Source organism: Callithrix jacchus, chromosome 1 (assembly GCF_049354715.1).
Source record: "Callithrix jacchus isolate 240 chromosome 1, calJac240_pri, whole genome shotgun sequence".
Classification (NCBI taxonomy): domain Eukaryota; kingdom Metazoa; phylum Chordata; class Mammalia; order Primates; family Cebidae; genus Callithrix; species Callithrix jacchus.
Genome location: NC_133502.1, coordinates 31,186,817 through 31,205,849, shown reverse-complemented (window position 1 = coordinate 31,205,849; position 19,033 = coordinate 31,186,817). Strand labels below are relative to the sequence as shown.

General features: G+C 35.5%; 1 long non-coding RNA gene across 3 annotated transcripts in view; it reads left to right on the top strand.

The window, feature by feature from the left end:
* Window positions 1–2,111: 2,111 nt before the first annotated feature.
* Window positions 2,112–19,033, top strand: part of LOC144578972 (uncharacterized) — a 202,746-nt gene continuing 185,824 nt past the window's right edge. For all 3 annotated transcript variants that reach the window (XR_013525657.1, XR_013525656.1, XR_013525655.1), the window contains exons 1-2: window positions 2,112–2,210; window positions 5,036–5,084. This is a non-coding gene — a long non-coding RNA (uncharacterized LOC144578972). The remainder of the gene's footprint in view (window positions 2,211–5,035; window positions 5,085–19,033) is intronic.

Sequence of the window (19,033 nt, the reverse complement as noted above, 5' to 3'; positions counted from 1 at the left end):
TTTAGTATATGCAAAGTAGGCTTTGATTGGCAATGGTACAATATTCAGCCTAGCATCACATAATTATTTATCATTAATGTGATAATCTGTGTGGCACTCTGTATGTAGTATTTAGATTGCCAAAAATATTTCTATAAACTTGAACACCATCGGAAAAAGTATTTCTAAAATTCATTTGTTAATGTATCTTTATCTGCCTTATTTCCAACAGGATTTATTGAAGAATGGAAGGAAGAGTACAAATAGTTTTTTAAAGCTAAAACAAAAAGAAAAAGAGATGGAAAGTTGTAACAGGTAATGTAGAAATTGCTACAGACAAGTGCTTGTTGTCAAGTAAAAAAGGCGTAGAGTTCAACTAAAGCTGGGTGGCTATATAGTCTGCTACACAATGCATACTTTCTGTAAATTAAACAAAGCAAGCAGACGTTTTCCAGTGATGCTTTTACAACAAGAAAATAGATTTCATGGTGCTAAGGAAGTTTTACCTGTAATCCAGAAATTCAGGTCTGAACCATTCTCTATTACATATATGATATACGTATGTGTGCATGCATGCACATGTGTTTGGAAGAAAACAGTGTCTATTATAATTCCAGTGCAGACTGTAGTAACTTTTAGCTCATGAACTGTTTGGTTGTTAATGCCATTGAATATCTCACTAGAAATATAATGTGGAATATTTTATCTTGGGAGAACTATTCTTTCACCTTATTATTATTTTTGCAGCAGGTGAATAACACATTTGCATGGTTTTGTTAGGGTCAAAGATATTATATATAGGAGATATGGAGATTTAAAAGACAATATTTCATAACTGGATTGAATATTTGGCTATAAAGACAGATCAGAATTATTGCAACTCAAGTGTGTCATTGGATCTGAGGAGATTATTGATTGACATATGGATCACAGTTGCAATATTTCAACTTGGCTTATAAGATAGTGACAATCTGTCTCTCTCTCGTTCTAGCTCTTGCTGTCTTGTTCTTTACCTCACTCAGTCCCTTCTTCCCTCTCTCTCTTCTATCCTACCCCCAAAAGCTGAATGGTAGTTTTTGAAGTATCATGGCATTCCACAATTCATTGCCAAGTCTTTAAATCCTGCTCACTTTGCTTTTTTTGCCACCAGGCCCAGCCCATTCTTTAGTTAAGAATATTTTGGTGGGCCAGGAGCAGTGGCTAAGGCCTGTAATCCCAGCACTTTGGGAGGCCAAGGTGGTTGAATCACGAGGTCAGGAGTTTGAGACCAGCCTGACTAACGTGGTGAAAGCCTATCTCTACTAAAAAATACAAAAATTAGCCAGGCATGATGGCGCGAACCTGTAATTCGAGCTACTCCAGAGGCTGAGACAGGAGAATCGCTTGAACTTGGGAGATAGAGGTTGCAGTGAGCTGAGATTGCACCACTGCACTCCAGCCTGGGTGACAGAGGGAGACTCTGTCTCCAAAAAATAAAGAATATTGTGGTGAAAAGAGAGAAAAGACAGTATAGGGCTTTCATTGAACAAGTACTTTGAGGTCAGAGCAGGCCCAAGCCTGTCAGGGCTCACAATATACTAAGCATTTAGCACTTAAGTGGTAAATGAGCTTAATTTATCAATTGACAATGAAGGAATTATTTCTATAGCATACAACACCTCACTATTGAAAAATATTCTGGTGCTCTAGGCAATTAATTTATCTTAGCTACTTTTATTTTCTTCAAAATAGGCATTTCAGTTTTAGATTAAAATTTTTTAAATATCATAATGTTTTTAGAGACACATTAAAATGTCTTCTAAACCTCAAGTTATTAAAAAACGTTTTCATGTTGTTAGCACTTAGTTCCTTCTAATTTCATTGATACCATATATGAAAAGTCATTTGGCCCATTGGCCATATCATTACAGTATTTGCTACAGTTATTTTAAATTATATAATATAAATTTTTAAATCTGTAGAATAAAATTCCTAACAATTGATTATTTTCAAATGGCACGAAACAATATCCTACCCTGTTTTAACCATGTAAGAAATATTTTCAGTTTTCTTAAATCAGCTTGCTGTGAAATATCTGAGTTACTTTAAATAACATGAATGCAATCCAGCACACAAATTTTACTGTTGTCCCTGGAAACTGCAGAGCTAATTCCCTGCGCAGTTCACCTAAAATGTATCTCCCAGTGTCCAGTTTGGTTTTATCTGATGAAGCGAAGCAGAGAAAATAGAATGTAAGTATTAACATTGCTTGTTTGCTGGCAAACACAAGATTTTTAGCTCGCTGAATTATTTAGAAGTGTTTGGGGGTTGTGTGTGTGTGTGTGTGTGTACGTGTTTCCTCCTTTTCCCATCCTTCTTTCATGAATACAAGAGAATACAAGCTAGAAAAAAAAATATTCACAATGCAGACTGATTCTGGCCTGACAATACAGTTATTTCATCTGAATTTTTAGTGATACAATACCAAATCAGCTGTGTTAAATGGTTTTGTATGACAAGACTAATAGTAACTATTTTTGTAAAGTGAAAAATCATTGTGCCCTTTTGCAGCAGAGATGAAAATTGCAAAGTGCTGCCAGCGTTATTCCTTTACTCTCTAACAAGCTGCACATAAATGAAGTAATATCACAGATGTTGTTGATTCAGTTTGCCTTGCCTTACCTAGGAAAATCACAAAGGCTTTACTTCTGTTCTCACTGGAATGCAAAAAATATCATCAAACAGTACTAAGTGATGAGATATTATTGTTCCACTTATTCAGATCAAGAGTCTTGGACCTATTATGCCACTATAATGAGTACAAATTAATGCGTAGGATGTAATTTATGACCAAGTGTGGTCTCCTTTTCTTCCTGGCAGATTGCGACACACTATTTCTTAATACTGCTAGAACGTCTGGTTTCAGTTCTTTTTTGTGTGTGCTACCTGATTCATTCGTTTACTCCATAGGTAACGAACTTTAAGTAACTAAATCTAAAAAAAAATCAACTGAATAGTGACATCAATGTGAATCATGAATCACATGTTATACCCACAGTGGCTACAGAGTCAGCTTTTTCTTTTACACACTGGAAGAAGTAAATAATTATAACAGCCAAAGAAACCGTCTATTTTGCTACAACATTTTATAGAGGGGGGTGCAAATTTGACTCTTTTTTTTTTTTGGCTAAAATTTATCACCCTTTATGTTTTAAATTTGTGGCAAATGTCAGTATATTTCAGTGTCAGTTACTTCATCTATTGAACAACTAAACAGACTGAAGTGGTAACAAAAATAAATAAATATTTTTTATAGGGAGAACAAAAATAGTTCAAAACTGTAATATTTTTAAGATGATGGGATTTAAGAGAACAGATTGAAATCAAACCTAGAGGAGGAAATTGGGGGTGTAAGAGTATCTTAGTCAGCTCAGGCTGCAATAAGAAAGAGCCGTAGACTGGAAACTTTAAAGAACAGACATTTATTTCTCACTGTTCTGGAGGCTGGAAAGTCTAAGCAAGGTGCCCACCAACTTGATTCTTTGTTTTTTTGAGTTTGACGATTTTAGATATCTAATAGAAGTAGAATCATGAAGTATTTTTTCTTCTGTGAAGGGCTTATTTCTCTTAAAATAATGTCCTTAAGATTCATCCATGTTGTTATGTATTGTAGGATTTTTTTCTTTTATTGTGGCTAAATAATATTGCCTTATATGTATATTCTGCATTTTAAAAAAGGCGTTCTTTTATTTGTGAATATTTAGGTTATTTCCACATCTTGACTATTGTGAATAGGGTTGTAATTAATAAGAAAGTCCTAGTATCTTTCTGAGACCTTAATTTCAATCCTTTGGAATAAATACCCGGAAGTGGGATTACTGGATCATATGGGAGATCTATTTCAATTTTCTGAGGAAACTCCATCATGGTTAGGGGCCACACCATTTTGCATTCCCAACAGTATACAAGAGTTGCAGTTTCTCCACATCCTCACCAACATATGTCTTTTACTTTTTTTTTTAAATAATAGCCATCGTAACACGTGTGAGATGATACTTCATTGTGGCTTTATGTTTCTGTAATGATTACTGATATTAAGCTTTTTTTTTTCATATGAAAATGGCCTATCGACCATTTGTATATATTCTTTAGAATTAGATACTCTGGTGTGATCAGATTTTCTTTATAATGGTAAAAAAAAATTGCAGCAGATGTAACGGAGAAGCAGATATGCGATTCCATTTGTCTTTTATTAAGCCAGATGTTAAAGAGATTTGCAAACATGTAAAATAATGTCATTCTTTCACTGAGCATATTATTTTGAAAAGCAAAGTTTGTTTTTTACAAATATATGCTCTTTATCTTAATAGGTAATGAGTTTATGGATGCTACTTTAAAATTATTACCAGATAAACTCACATAAGGAAAAGCTTTATAGAGTTCTTAATAATATTTAAGAGTGTAAAGGAGTCCTGAGACAGCAATGGGCTAAGCCCTGCTGCTTTAGAATGTTTTGGCCACAAAATCCAACCATAACTCATTTAAACAAGAAAAAAATATATTGGCCACGGTAACCCAAAAGTCAGAGGTACTTCAAGTGTTGTTTGTTCAGAATTCTGTTCCCTGTAATTCCCTCAGCTCTTTGCCTCCATAGGTTTTTATGTCCTCAGACTCTTTTCTCCTGACCTCAAAATTGCTGAAGCAGTTCAAGCGCTCATGGTATAGGAAAGTTTGCGTTCCACAATTTCCACTGATTTCTCTGAAATTCACTTTGATTGGATCGGTTTAAGTCACATGCCTTCCCTTTTTCAATCCTGTGGTCTTGAAAGTAACATACGCTGACAGGATTTCCTGTTTTTGTTTAAATTTTTAGTTCTGTATTTCTAACTAGGAGACAAAGGTAACATTTCCTTGAAACCAAAGGAATCTTCTGTGGGAAAGACAGAATAATGCTAGGAAGGCAGCGAAGGAATCTGTTGTGCTGTGTTAGCAAGTTTATACTAAGTGGAGTAATAAAGTTTTAGATATTTAAGCAGAAATGTCGTCAGTTAATTTATAATTTCCTCACTTTATTTAGGCTGCTATATGGAGAATGGAAGTTGGAGAACAAGCATGAACGCAGAGAGGTCAGTGAAGAAGCCATTGCTGTAATCCAGAATGTAGGTAATGACATCTTGAGTTAGGGATTATCAATAGCGATGGAGTCGAAAGGATTAATTGTATGTTTGGAGATTTTACTAACAAATGCATGGATCCTTTGGACTTCAAGATGAGGAAAAGAGCAAAATAATGTTTAGCTTTGGAGCTTAAGTTGAAGTGAGCACTGGATGATGCTCAAAATGGGTGAGAATCGGGACAAAATTATTGGAGAGAACATTCTTTTCTTCTAACAAATTCATATTTAGATATTATTTCAATGGTAACATCAAATAGCTATTTGGCTATATGATTTAATTTTTAACTTTGCCATCAAAATGCCTTACTGAAGTTTATAGTATACAAATAAAATTTACAATTGAATGTACTATTGACAAAATGGGATAAGCATACCTAATGGCCAGTAGATATTGTATCTACTATTTCTTGTTTTCAAAGTATATTAAACACCTTTATCTTGATATGAAAATATATTTCCTCAAGCCTTCTAGTCTACCTGTTTCACATAAGTATTCACTAAGCATATAGTGAGCATCAATTATGTGTCATGCATCTCTCATTCATTAGTATCTAATTTTAGAACATGAAGATAATTTGCATTCCTGAAAAATGTGTGTATATCTTTGAAGTAAGTTAAAAAAGAAATACAATAGCAAATATAATAAAAGTACTTATTATTTTCTTTATTATATTATAACTACAGTTGTTTGCCTAATGCTGGTCAGACACTGGGCCAAGAGCTGAGTACACTGTAGGGAATAATGAATCTTACAGTGTGGTGTGTCCTGTATAGTGACTTAAAACTTTAAAACTAGGATCAAGTAGATATTTAGAAGATACGTGATGCAAGAAAGAATAAGAGGTAGATTTGAAAACACTGTTCATTAGAGCTAACTAAAACTTTTAAAAGTCAACTAGAATTTGTATGATCTGTTTATATATAATGCCAATGCTTTTACTCCCATGATGACGACATGTAGCTCAGGGATTCTCAGTCTGAGTACCATAGACATTTTGGAATAAATATGTCTTTTTTGTGGGAGCCTATCATGTGTGTTCTAGGATGTTTGGCAGCATTGTCGGCCTCTACCCACTTTATACCAGTGGCAATTTGCCAATTGTTGTAACCCGAATGTCTCTGTCAGTTAATAAATGCCTTGTGGGGGAACTCCTGCCCTAATCCAGGCTTCTTGTCAAGATCACATCTACATTTCTAGTAACCACCTTCTGGGTAATTCTATGTATATGTCCTAGCGTTTTCGCTAAAGAAAAAATGTAAATCAAAATTGTTAATATTCTCCCTGATATCATAAGAGTCAGAAGATAACTTGGCAAATAATATTGTCATTAGAATTATCTGAAGATAAATTCTTAAAGCCAGGAAAAGTTTATGATTTATGTAAGATTACAAGAAGTATTTGGAGACAGAGTTAGTAAAATGTATGATTCTTGGATTCCAGTTTTGTGTTCTTTCCACTAGACCTGTGATTTAATACATGCCTATTTCTGATGTCAGCGCTATGAATTGCTTAGTCTCTAAGAATTAAAATGTCTCATTAGATTTATTTTTATGTTTCTTATGTTTTCTAAAGCCTGTTCACACCTGTACCACCTGCCATCAAAAGAGTCACAAAATCTTATAAGTGATTCTAAAAACTCTTTAGAGCATTGGTCATTCTAAAAATCTTAATTTCCATTCCTTTTAACAGCTCTTTACCCTACTCCTGCCTAAAGTCTAGGTTTCGATCCACTGGTTACTTCATATTGGCACACGTATATTATGTTCTTCATTGTTCTGTCTTTTCTCCCTGTTCCTCAAATTGTGTAGTACAACCACCAGTAGATGAATCCTAAAACACAACTGCAATCATGTCCCTCCTCTATTCGTAAATGTTAATAATTTCTCCAATTCTAAAGAATACATATTTGGTTATATCTTATGCTCCTAAAATACCATTGTTTTTCAGTTTTAAGAACCTCCATAATTTATTTCCAGGAAAGTCATTCCTTATCTTTAAAGACTTTTATTCCTAAGCAAATCACAGGTTATCATAAGGACTTTTATTCTACCAGAATTGTTCTGCTAACCCTACAAAGACTTGAAGATTCTGTCATAAAGATTTTTCTGCATTGTTCCTCGTGTCAGAATAGCTAATTTCCTTTCTCCACCTAAACCCCATTCTTATTTCAAGCAACAAAACCTTTCTTAGTTATAAAACTAGCCTATTCCAGCCCACAATAATGTCTCTCTTCTGAGGCAACAACATGTGTATTTTCACTTGTTATTTTCAATTAACAATATACTATTTCTTATACGGTATATCTTGCAATTATTAAGTCAGCTTCTGTCACAGGGATTTGTGCACCAATGGAAGAAGTCAAGCAAAGGCATGTTCGAGTTGAAAACCCAGATTCCCTTGAATCCCTTATGAAGGTCCGTCATGGAAGAGTCTATCCCATTTCACCACATGGATTTCCATTCTACTTACCAGCGACTTATTTATCCTTTACTAACACTTGACAACTCTTGGCATGGGGTGGGTGAGGGCAGGGTATATCTCCTAGAAATATCTGGTTCTAGGCTCCTTTGGATGATGTATTTTTATCAGCACAAAGATAACCTTCCAGAGATGATAGGAGCCAGATGATAGAAACAATTTCAAAAAAAGCTGAAGGACAGGCATAAAGATTGTAAAAGGGATTCAGAGAGAATCTGAACAAATCAACAACAGTGTTTATCATAAATATGTCCTCATAGTAATTGCCATACTCTTAACCAATATTTTCCATTTTTTTTTTTTATTTAATAAATTGAAGGTTTTTGGACAACAGGGTTGGTTTACATTCCATACATTTTGGTTCCTGCTCAGTAGTAATAGTTACTGCTTGGTGAATGTTTGTTAACTCATATTTTAAATGAATTAGCACATGTCTTTTACATGAGTCCATGCTTAGGTTGTATGATGTTTAAATTATTATGGTGTTGCATAAAATGGGGAACACTTATTTGCTCATTTGGGTTTCATATTATCAATTTGAAGCAGAAGCCTGGGCTTCTTTAGGAAAATAATTACCAAGATTTTCAAGTTACCATACTATATCATATTTTTCCTTTATGCATGTTTTTTAATACTGATATTCTGTCTACGACAGCGTGTCTGCCACAAGTCATTGGCAAATGAAAATGTCAGTTTCTTTTTCAGGATATTTCAATTATAGCTCTTTCTAGGCCTTCTTGTGTGCATTGGTTTAATTTTTGTACATGTGTGATGCTGTAAACTTTCATTGAATAATTAATGTCCTTTTCATTTTGCCTTTATCACAGTAACTATAGCTGTATTAAATTAGATGTATAGCCAAAAATCCTATGAGAAAACCACATGTGAGTCAATATCCTATTTTTTACTGCAAGTCCATCTTTATCAAACATGATTAATATATGTCTAAATTCCTCTCTGAAGAAAAGATATTCTGATAAACACAAGTAAGTTGTCTAGAAGGTTAAATTTTTAAAAGGTGATTCTCTTTCATCTAATGACATTGCCAAGCAAATAATATTATTAATCAAATTTGTTTCCTTAAGGTGCAATCATGTAAATTATGTGATGTTTCCAGCATAAGCTTGAATTTGTTATTTTACAACTCATTGGAAATCATCTACTTATTAGAATAACCTTAAGAATTATTTTTAAAAAGCAAAATGTCAATTTCCTGTAAAATCTATACAATCCATAATATTTCTTTATATATAAATCATGTTGCATTTATATGTGTCTCACCTTATTAGGGATTCCTTTGAACCATTAGAACTGTGTGATAACAAGTATGTTAATCTTCAGTGTCAGCTGTATGCCCATAATGATAGTTTGCATTATTTCTGAGTATAATTATTATATATATATAATATATATACATATATGAGTGTATAAAATGTATGCATATTATATTGTATATATATACTCAACTTTTTTTGAAAAGTCATATTGAAGAAGTTATTAATTAAAATGTAATGAGGTACTGAAAGAGAAATACAGAGGATGAACTAGGTTGAAAATCAAGGTTTATAGAGAGTAATTGATTTAGGGTTATATTTGAGAGAAAATAAAGACATTGCCTAAGTGTTACCAGAAATCTCCGGACACTCGACTGCATAAGGGTATGCTGTGCACAGCCATAATCAGTGGTGGTCTCATTTATTCTCCCAGAGTTTCAAAATTATGTTTCTACTCAAACCCTAGGCTCAACGGTACATATTACTATTACTTGTTTAATTTCTTTATTCCTTTTCTCTCCTTTCAACTTTCTCTTCTGTTTTGAGTAAAATCTGCTTCTTTCATTGCACTCTCCAACCTAAACTGCCCTTATTATAAGACAGAAGAGGAGAAAAAAAAAATCACTGCACAGGCAGTTAACCAAACTGGAGCCTGGAGAATTAATCCCATCATTCATTGGCCTCATTTCTTGAACTGCAAAAGGATGAAAATAATACCAGCTATGATTAACTCACAATGATTTATAATTTTTAAGTGAGATTACATATGGAAAGCAATTTGAAAAGAGCAAAGCTTTATTAGATTGAGCTGACTCAAGTATACCTTCTTCAGGAATTAAAGTATGCCCACATCTAAAAAGAATTCATTTTCCTCCTCTGGGCTACAAAAGCCTTTAATTTATATGTAAGTTATATGAGCTATTATATAGGATTCAAATAATCTCTTTCAATAGATGGGAAGCCCTTTGAAGTTATTATCTTTTTTTTTTTTTTTTGAGGCAGGGTCTTGCTCTGTTGCCCAGGCTGGAGTGCACTGGTGGGATCTCTACTCACCGCAACCTGCACCTCCCAGAATCAAATGATTCTCATGCCTTAGTCCCCTGAGTAGCTGGGACCACAGATGTGCATCACCACCTCTGGCTAGTTTTTGTATTTTTAGTAGAGGTGGGGTTTTGCATTGTTTCCCAGGCTGCCAAACCCCTGGCTTCAAGTGATCTGCCTGCTTCATCCTGCCAAAGGGCTGGGATTACAGGCCCGAGCCACTGTGCCCAGTCTACATTATCCATTTTACTTTTAAACTTTCGACACTTCCCAGTGCATAACTTTCACTAGAAAAAAAGATAATTGAACAGGAAATTTTTCATTGTATTTTGTCCGCATTGCTTACTCTTCTCTAAAGCACAAACTAGTGTATGTTTTTCCATTTCTCATTTTATTATATTGGTTTAAAAGTCAATACTTTTGAACTTTATTGGAGTCCTGTGATCCTGGAAAACAGCAATGGCTTAAGAAATGCCTCTGCTTCTTATGTTTCCCATGTGATTTTGGTAAGATGTAAAGATGCTTTCTTTGTGTATCAATGACAAAACCAGACACATACCTTCTACATTCCCCTTCTTTGCCTCCTAAATGATCACCTGAACTTGTTTTTAAGTCTCTCAAATCACTTCAGTTTGTTGAATCAACTATATTGCTAATTGAAAGTATACCAAAAGGAGTTTTTAAAATGCAGAATGTATCTACCTGCTTTTTTAAAAAAATTGCCTTGCCCATTGAGAATAGACTGGATTGGAAAAATGTGGCACATATACACCATGGAATATTATGCAGCAATCAGAAATGATGAGTTTGTGTCGTTTGTAGGGACATGGATGATTCTGGAGAACATCATCCTCAGCAAACTGACACAAGAACAGAAAATGAAACAGCACATATTCTCACTCATAGGCGGGTGATGAAAAATGAGAACACATGGACACAGAAAGGGGAGTACTAAACACTGGGGTCTATTGGGGGGAAAAGGGGAGGGCCAGTGGGAGGGGGAGGTAGGGAGGGATAGCCCGGGGAGAAATGCCAAATGTGGGTGAAGGGGAGAAGGAAAGCAAAGCACACTGCCATGTGTGTACCTACGCAACTGTCTTGCATGCTCTGCTCATGTACCCCAAAACCTAAAATCCAATAAAAAATTTTAAAAAAAAAAATTACCTATGCAAAAAGGAGAACAAACACAAGCACAAATGAGATGTGTGTTATACCTTCAAAATCTGTATTCTACCCAAGTTTAAAATGGAGATCATATAAACAAGCAGTATATGAGTCAGCAAAGTAAAGGAAACTCAAAACTAAATTCTTACGGAGAGGTATCAAACCAGTTGCTGATTCATTTCAACACCATTCCAAATAAAATAGTAAACATAATGAACCCAGGAATATAAAGCTGGGGTAAATGGATGAAAGCAGGTGGATTATTGGAAAGTTTTTCTTTAATATGTGATGTTTAATTTATTAATAAAATAATAATTTTGGTTACTTATTTTATTTTTCAATTTTTATTTTAGGATTCCTGAGTTGATTGGTAGTTCTGTTTAAAGTTGGTTGAGAAATCACCGAACTGCTTTTCACAGTGGCTGAACTAATTTACATTTCAATCAACAGTGTATAAGTGTTCACCTTTCTCTACAGCCTTTGCAATATCTATTTTTTATTGACTTCTGTTTTTTGTTTTTTTTTTTTTTGATATGGAGTTTTGCTCTTGCTACCCAGGCTGGAGTGCAATGGCACAATCTCAGCTCACCGCAACCAAGCCCTCCTGATTTAGCTCATTCATTTACAGTTTTCAGTTTAAAGTCAGGAGACAAATGACACCTCCTTTTACATAAATATAGGCTATTCTAGGATTCTTCTTTTTTTTTGAGATGGAGTTTCGCTCTTGTTATCCAGGCTGGAGTGCAATGGCATGATCTCGGCTCACCGCAACCTCCACCTCCTGGATTGAGGCAATTCTGCCTCGGCCTCCTGAGTAGCTGGGATTACAGGCATGCGTCACCATGCCAGCTAACTTTTTGTATTTTTAGTAGAGATGGGGTTTCACCATGTTGACATGGATGGTCTCCGTCTCTTGACCTCATGATCCACCCGCCTCCGTCTCCCAAAGTGCTGGGATTACAGGTGTGTGCCACCGCACCCGGCCCTATTGACTTCTTAATAATGCCATTCAGACTGGTGTAAGAAAATATCTTACTGTGGTTCTGACTTGCATTTCTGTGATTAGTGATGATGAACATTTTCTCATATGTTTGTTGGGCACTTGTAGGTCCTCTTTAGACAAGTGTCTGTTCATGTCTTTTGCCCATTTTTAAATGGGGTTATCTTTTGCTTGTTGAGTTAAGTTCCCTATTGATTCTGTATATTAGACCTTTGTTGGATACATATTTTGTGAATATATGACTCAGATGATATTGTATCATGCTGAACAGAAGTTCTTTATTTGGTTCCACTTGTCAATTTTTCTTTTTGCTGCAATTGCTTTTAATGATTTATTCATAAATGTTTTCACAGGGCCAAATGGTGTTTCAAGGTTTTGTTTGTTTGTTTGTTTGTTTGTTTGTTTTTTCCCAGGATTCGTATAGTTTGAAGTCTTACATTAAAAACTTTGATCCATCTTGAGTTAATTTTTTTATATGATGAGAGGTAGGGATTCAATAGAGATACATATGGCTATCCAGCTATCCCAGCATTGTTTACTGAACAGGGAGTCCTTTACCATTTGTTTATTTTTGTCAACTTTGTCCAAGATCTAAGTGTACCGTTTTATTTCTGGGTTCTCTATTCTGTTCTGTTATTTGCCTGTTTTTGTACCAGTGCCATGCTGGTTTAAGTATTGTATTCTTATAGTATAGCTTGAAGTGCAGTAATGTGAATACCACAAATTAAAGTGTTTTTTTGGTTCCACATGAATTTTAGAGTAGTTTTTTTCTAGTGAAAAGTGACATAGGTATTTTGATAAGAATAGCATTTAATCTGAAAATTGCTTTGGTCAGTATGGCCATTTTAACAATATTGATTCTTTGAATACATGAATGTGGAATATTTTTTCCATTAATTTGTGTCATCTATGATTTCTTTTGTGCAGTGGTTTGTAGTTCTCCTTGTAGAGATATTTCACCTCCTTAGTTAAATGTACTGCTAGATACTTGATTTAATTTTTTGTGGCTATTGTATAAGGGATTTTATTTTTCATTTGCCTCTCAGTTTGAATTTTATCAGTGTGTAGTAATGCTATTGATTTTTATACAATGATTTTACATCCTGAGACTTTACTGAAGTTGTTTATGAGTTCCAGGAATGTTTTGGCCCAGTCCTTAGGGTTTTCTAAGCAGAGAATCATATTGTCAGTGAAAAAAGATAGTTTGACATAAAAGTCAAATTTTCCTATTTGGATGTCTTTTATTTCTTTCTTTTGGCTGATTGTTCAGACTAGGACTTATGAGACTATGTTGAATAGAAGTGGTAAGAATGATTATCTTTGTCTTTTTACAGTTTTTGCCAATTTAGTATGATATTGGTTGTGGATATGTCACAAATGGCTCTTGTTATTTTGTGGTGTATTCCTTTGATGGTTAGTTTGCTGAGGGTTATCAGGAAGGGATGTTGAATTTTATGGAAAGCCTTTTTTGCATCTACTGAGATGATCATATGGCTTTTGTTTTAATTCTGTTTATGTAGTGAATCATATTTATTGATTTGCATGTGTTGAACCAATCTAGCATTCCAAGAATGAAGCCCACTCGATCATGTTGAATAAATTTTGAATAAATTTTGATTTGCAGTTTGACTCAGTTTTTGTTTTGAGAATTTTTGTGTCTGTGTTCATGAGGGGCATTGGCCTTTAATTTTCTTTTACTATTGTATTTTTTCACGTTGTGGTATCAAGGGAATGCTTGTTTCATAGAAGAGTACAAGAGGAGTCCCTTCTAGATTTTTGGAATAGTTTTAGAAGAAATGGGGGAAAAAAGGCTTCTTTGACTAGTAGAATTTGGCTGTGAATCTATTTTGTCTGGGGCTCTTTTTTTTAGGTGGTAGGTTTTTCATTACAGAATCAGTTTCGGAACTCAGTATTGGTCTGTTCATGGTTTTAAATGCTTCCTGATTAGATTGTGTGTTTTTAGGAATTTATTCATTATCTTTAAATTTTCTAGTTTTTATGCATAAAAGTGTTCATAAAAGTCTTGGAAGGGCCAGGCCTGGTGGCTCACACCTGTAATCCCAGCACTTTGGGAGGTGAGGTGGGTGGATCACCTGAGGTCAGAAGTTCGATACTAGCCTGACCAACATAGTGAAACCCCATCACTACTAAAAGTACAAAAAATTAGCCTGACATAGTGACAGGTGCCTATAATCCCAGCTACTTGGGAGGCTGAGGCAGGAGAATCACTTGAACACAGGAGGCGAAGGTTGCGATGAGCTGAGATTGCACCATTGCACTCCAGCCTGGGCAACAAGAGCGAGGCTCCATCTCAAAGAAAAAACAAAGTCTTAGAGGATTTTTTGTATTTCTGTGGGGTTACTAGTAATGTAATCGTTTTTTGGTTTCTGACTGTGCGTATCTGGATCCTCTCTCTCTTTCTGTCCTTTCTTAATCCAGCTATATTGAATTCTACCAATCTTATTTATCTTTTTAAAAATCAACTTTTGATTTTGTTGATTTTTGTATGGATTTTTGCATCTCAATTTTCTTTAGTTCTGTTCTGATTTTAATTATTTCTTTCCTTCTTGGGTTAGTTTTTGCTTCTCTAGTTTCTTTAGATATGAAGTTAGGTTGTTCTCTTGAAATTCTTCCTCTTTTTTTTTTTTTTTTTTCTGAGACAGGGTCTTACTCTGTCATCCAGCCTGCAGTGGTATAAACACAGCTGACTGAAGCTTCAAACTCCTGGACTCAAGTTATTCTTCTACTTGTTCTTCCTGAGTATCTGGGACCACGGGCATATGCCACCACGCCTGGGTAATTTTTATTTATTTATTCATTTATTTTTAGTGTTGAGGTCTCACTATATCCAGAAAGATCTCAAACTCCTGGACTCAAGCAATCTACCTGCCTTTACTCCTTAAGTGCTAAGATTATAGATAGGCATGGGCCATGACACTTAGCCATTCCAGCTTTTAAAAATAGATATTTAGTACTATAAACTTTCTTCTTACCACCATTTTTGCTGCATACCAGAGCTTTTTGGTTTGTTGTGTCTCCATTTCCAATTATTTCAAAGAATTTTTATATTTCTGCCTTAATTATATTGTTTGACCAAAACAATATAATTATTTGCCCAAAACAAGATCTCTGAAAAACACAGTTACAGGGAGTAAGTTTTTTAATTCCCTGTAACTGTGTTTTTCAGAGTTCTTCTGGGTATTTATTTCTATTTCATTTCACTGTGGTCCAAGAGTATGGTTGGCACAATTTCAGGTTTTGAATGTGTTGAGACATGCTTTATGGCTGAGTATGTACATGATCTTGGAATATGTTCCATGTGCATAAAAGAAGAATTTATATTCTGTGGTTGATGGGTGGAGTATTCTGTTGATGAAATTATGTTCAATAGGTTGAGTGTCAAATTTAAATTCAGAATTCTTTTGTTAGTTTTCTACCTTGATGATCTAACACTGTCAGCATGGTGCTGAACTCCCAACTATTATTATGTGGCTAAGTCTTTGTCTAGATCTAGAAGTAATTTTTTTTATAAATCTGAGTGCTGTAGTGCAGATACATACATATTTAATATATTTAAGGTATCTCATTGACTTGAACTCTTTATCAATATATAATGTCTTTCTTTGCCAATTTTTACCGTTTTTGGTAAAGTCTGTTTTATCCGCTATTTGAATAGCAACCCCTGCTCTTTTTTTGTTTTTATTTGTATGGTAGATCTTTCTCTAATTTTTTACTTTGAGCTTATGGGTGTCTTTATGTGTGAGTTGAGTCTCTTGAAGACAGAAAATAGATGAGTCATGTTTTCTATCCAACCTAAAAGACACTCTGTGCCTTTTAAGTGGAGCATTTTGAGAGTGTATAATGAGGGTTAATATTGTTATTTGAGGTTTGATACTTTTATGAAGTTGTTAGCTGAATGCAGTTTAGTTTATCTTTTGTGGTTGCTTTATAGGATCTGTGAACTACCTTTAAGATCCTATAAACTTAAAGCTTAAGTTTGTGTATTTGGTAGCAGAAGTCATTCTTTTGTTTCCATGTTTAGAACTTTCTTAAGTATCTCTTATAAGACAGTTCTACTGGTAACAAATTCCTTTAGTGAATGCTTTTCTGGAAATGATTTTATTTCTCCTGTGCTTATAAATCTTAATTTGGTGGGATATGAATTTTTTGTGAGAATTTCTTTTCTTTAAGAATGTAGACAAAAGGCCCCCAATCTCTTCTAACTTGCAAAGTTTCTGCTGAAAAAATTCACTGTAAGCCTGACTGAGTTCCCTTTATATGTGATCTGACCTTTTTCTCAAGCTATCTTTACAATTTTTTTAGAGTTGACCTTGGACAATCTGGTGACTATGTGTCTTGGTGATGTTAATTTTCAATAGTATCTCAGGTGTTTTCTGCATTTCTTGTATCTGGATATCTACTTCTTTAGAAGATTAGAGAAGTTTACTTAAATTATTCCCTCAAATATGTTTTCCAGGTTAAATTTTTATTCCCTCTCAGGACTGGCAATGTTTTATAGATTTAGTTTTTTTATATATTCCTATATTTCTTGAAGACTTTGTTCATTTAAAAAATTTTTTTTAATTTTTCTTTGACTGACTTATCTCAAAAGCCCATTCTTCCAGCCCTGAAATTAGTTCTTCTGCTTGGTGCAGTCTGTTGAAAAGCTTTTACATATATTTTAAAATTTCTTATGTGGGTGTTTTAACTTCAGAAGCTCTGAGTGATTTTATTCTAAGACATTGATCTATTCCTTCATCTCCTGGATTGCTTTAGAAGTTTCATTGTGTCTGCTTTCACTTTTCTTGGATTTCATTGAGCTTCCTTGCAATCCATGCTTTGAAATATTTATCTGTCATGTCTGGGTTGCAACTATAAGGACTGCAACTGTAGAGAATGCATGGTAAGGTCTCATGGTTTTGTTTAAATAGCCCTATGCACTTCTTTATACCACTGGATTTTACACTGGACTGTGCAGTTCAACCTTCAAGGAAGTATATGGTGCTTATAGATAAAAACCTGCTGTGGCCAACATGGCTGTGTATGTACATGGTCCTTATTTATTGGCAGAAGCTCTCTGTTGCCTCACAGATTTACTGATTCATGGAATGTAAAGTGGTCTGAGCTCCCTACTTAGCCACAGAGAATTGGGGGCCATGATTGGGAACACTGGACCAGGAAGGTCCAACTACAGTCACCTGATAGCAAGAAAATTAACTAATACAGTAAATTGGTACCAGGAGTTGGGCACTGCTGAAAAGATACCCAAAAAATGTGGAAGTGACTTTGGAATTAGATTATATGCAGAGGTTGGAACCGTTTTGGGGGCTCAGGAAAAAAAAAGAAAATGTGAGAAAGTTTGGAACTCCCTAAAGACTTGTTAAATGGCTTTGCCTAAAATGCAGATAGTGATATGGATAATAAAGTCCAGGCTGAGGTGGTCTCAAATGGAAACGAGAAACTTGTTGGGAACTTGAGCAAAGGTGACTTTTGTTACATTTTATCAAAGAGACTGATGGCATTTTGCCCCTGCCCTAGAGATTTGTGGAACTTTGAACTTGAGAGAGATGGTTTAAGGTATGTGATCCAAATGCCTAGAAATTTGCTTGTGCATGGAGTAGTGAGGGTCCTGCTGCACCATGAGCTATGTCATGAAGGGCAGAGTGGCTCAGGCTGCTTAATCATACAAGCTTGGCTCTGAAAGGCTGGAGATCTACCTGTGTATAAAGCATAGAGGGCCTCCTTACAGCAGGATCTCTGCACAGGAAGGGCAGGGTAAGTCAGGCTATTGATCCAGATGAGTAAATGCTACAAATTCTAGGATTTCTGCATAGGTATGGAGTGGAGAAGGCCCTGGTGCACCATGATCTATGTCCTTAAAGAGTGGAACAGCTTAGATTACTGGGCTAGGCAAAAATAGGTGCTCCAAATACCTGGATTTCTGCCTGGGAGTGGAGCAGGCAGGGCTCTGCTGCGTAATGATCTCAGGAGAACAGGCTGGGGCACACATCAATGGCACACACAAACTGATTTTAAGTCCTCAAGCTAGCCCTGGCTGCATATATCACCACCCAAGAGAAATGGCTCTCCTCCCACTCCAAGTTTGTGATGAGGAAGAACACAATTCTAGTCACTATTGCTGAGGTGCTTTCCACAGCTGTAGTTGTGAAGTTCCATTCCCTGTTTCACAGCAAGTGTTCCAATCTCTGACCCAAGACTAAAATGTCTGCATGGTCACACTGCTGGGTTGTCAAAGAATGTCTGACACTTTATGCACCCAGATTAAAAATGTCATCCAGCTCTTAGTCCTAGGTCTGAAAAAACATTTTGCAGCTTTTCCTAGTGTCTTTCCTTCACAGTGTCTCCAAGACTCTCCCCAAGTTAGCTCTCAAAATTGGGATAAACAAAATGCTCTTCCTCAGCCTGAGTTGCTTGGACCCCTAGTGGAAAGGTAAGTCACAAAGTGAGGCTTTCTGCAACTCTCACCTGTTGGGGCTTCATTCACTTTTATTAGGCTCATGCCATCATGTCATGGGGGATGTTTTCCAGCATTCTCCTCCTCAGGATCTGAGGCACCCTTTCAATTCTGGTAGAGTCCCTCTTTCCTTCTTGAATTAAAGTTTACCTCACAGTTATCTTTATGCACTGTCTTGCTGCATTTAAGTGGCTGAGGAATGCTAAAGCCTCTCATTCACCTTTGGGGAAAAAAAGCTGAATTTTTTAGATCAACTGACAGATCAGGACAGAATACCTAACTTTACCAAAGTTTAGTCCAGTTTTTCTCCTTCTCCCGGGTCCATCAGTGTGACTCACCATCAACTTGATGAGGCAGACATGCAGTATCTCCTCAATACCCGCTCTTGAAACTCTGCTTTCCACAAGGCCTTCGTTGCTTAACTGTTCAACCCACCAACTCTGACACTTGGCTTTCCTCCCCATAA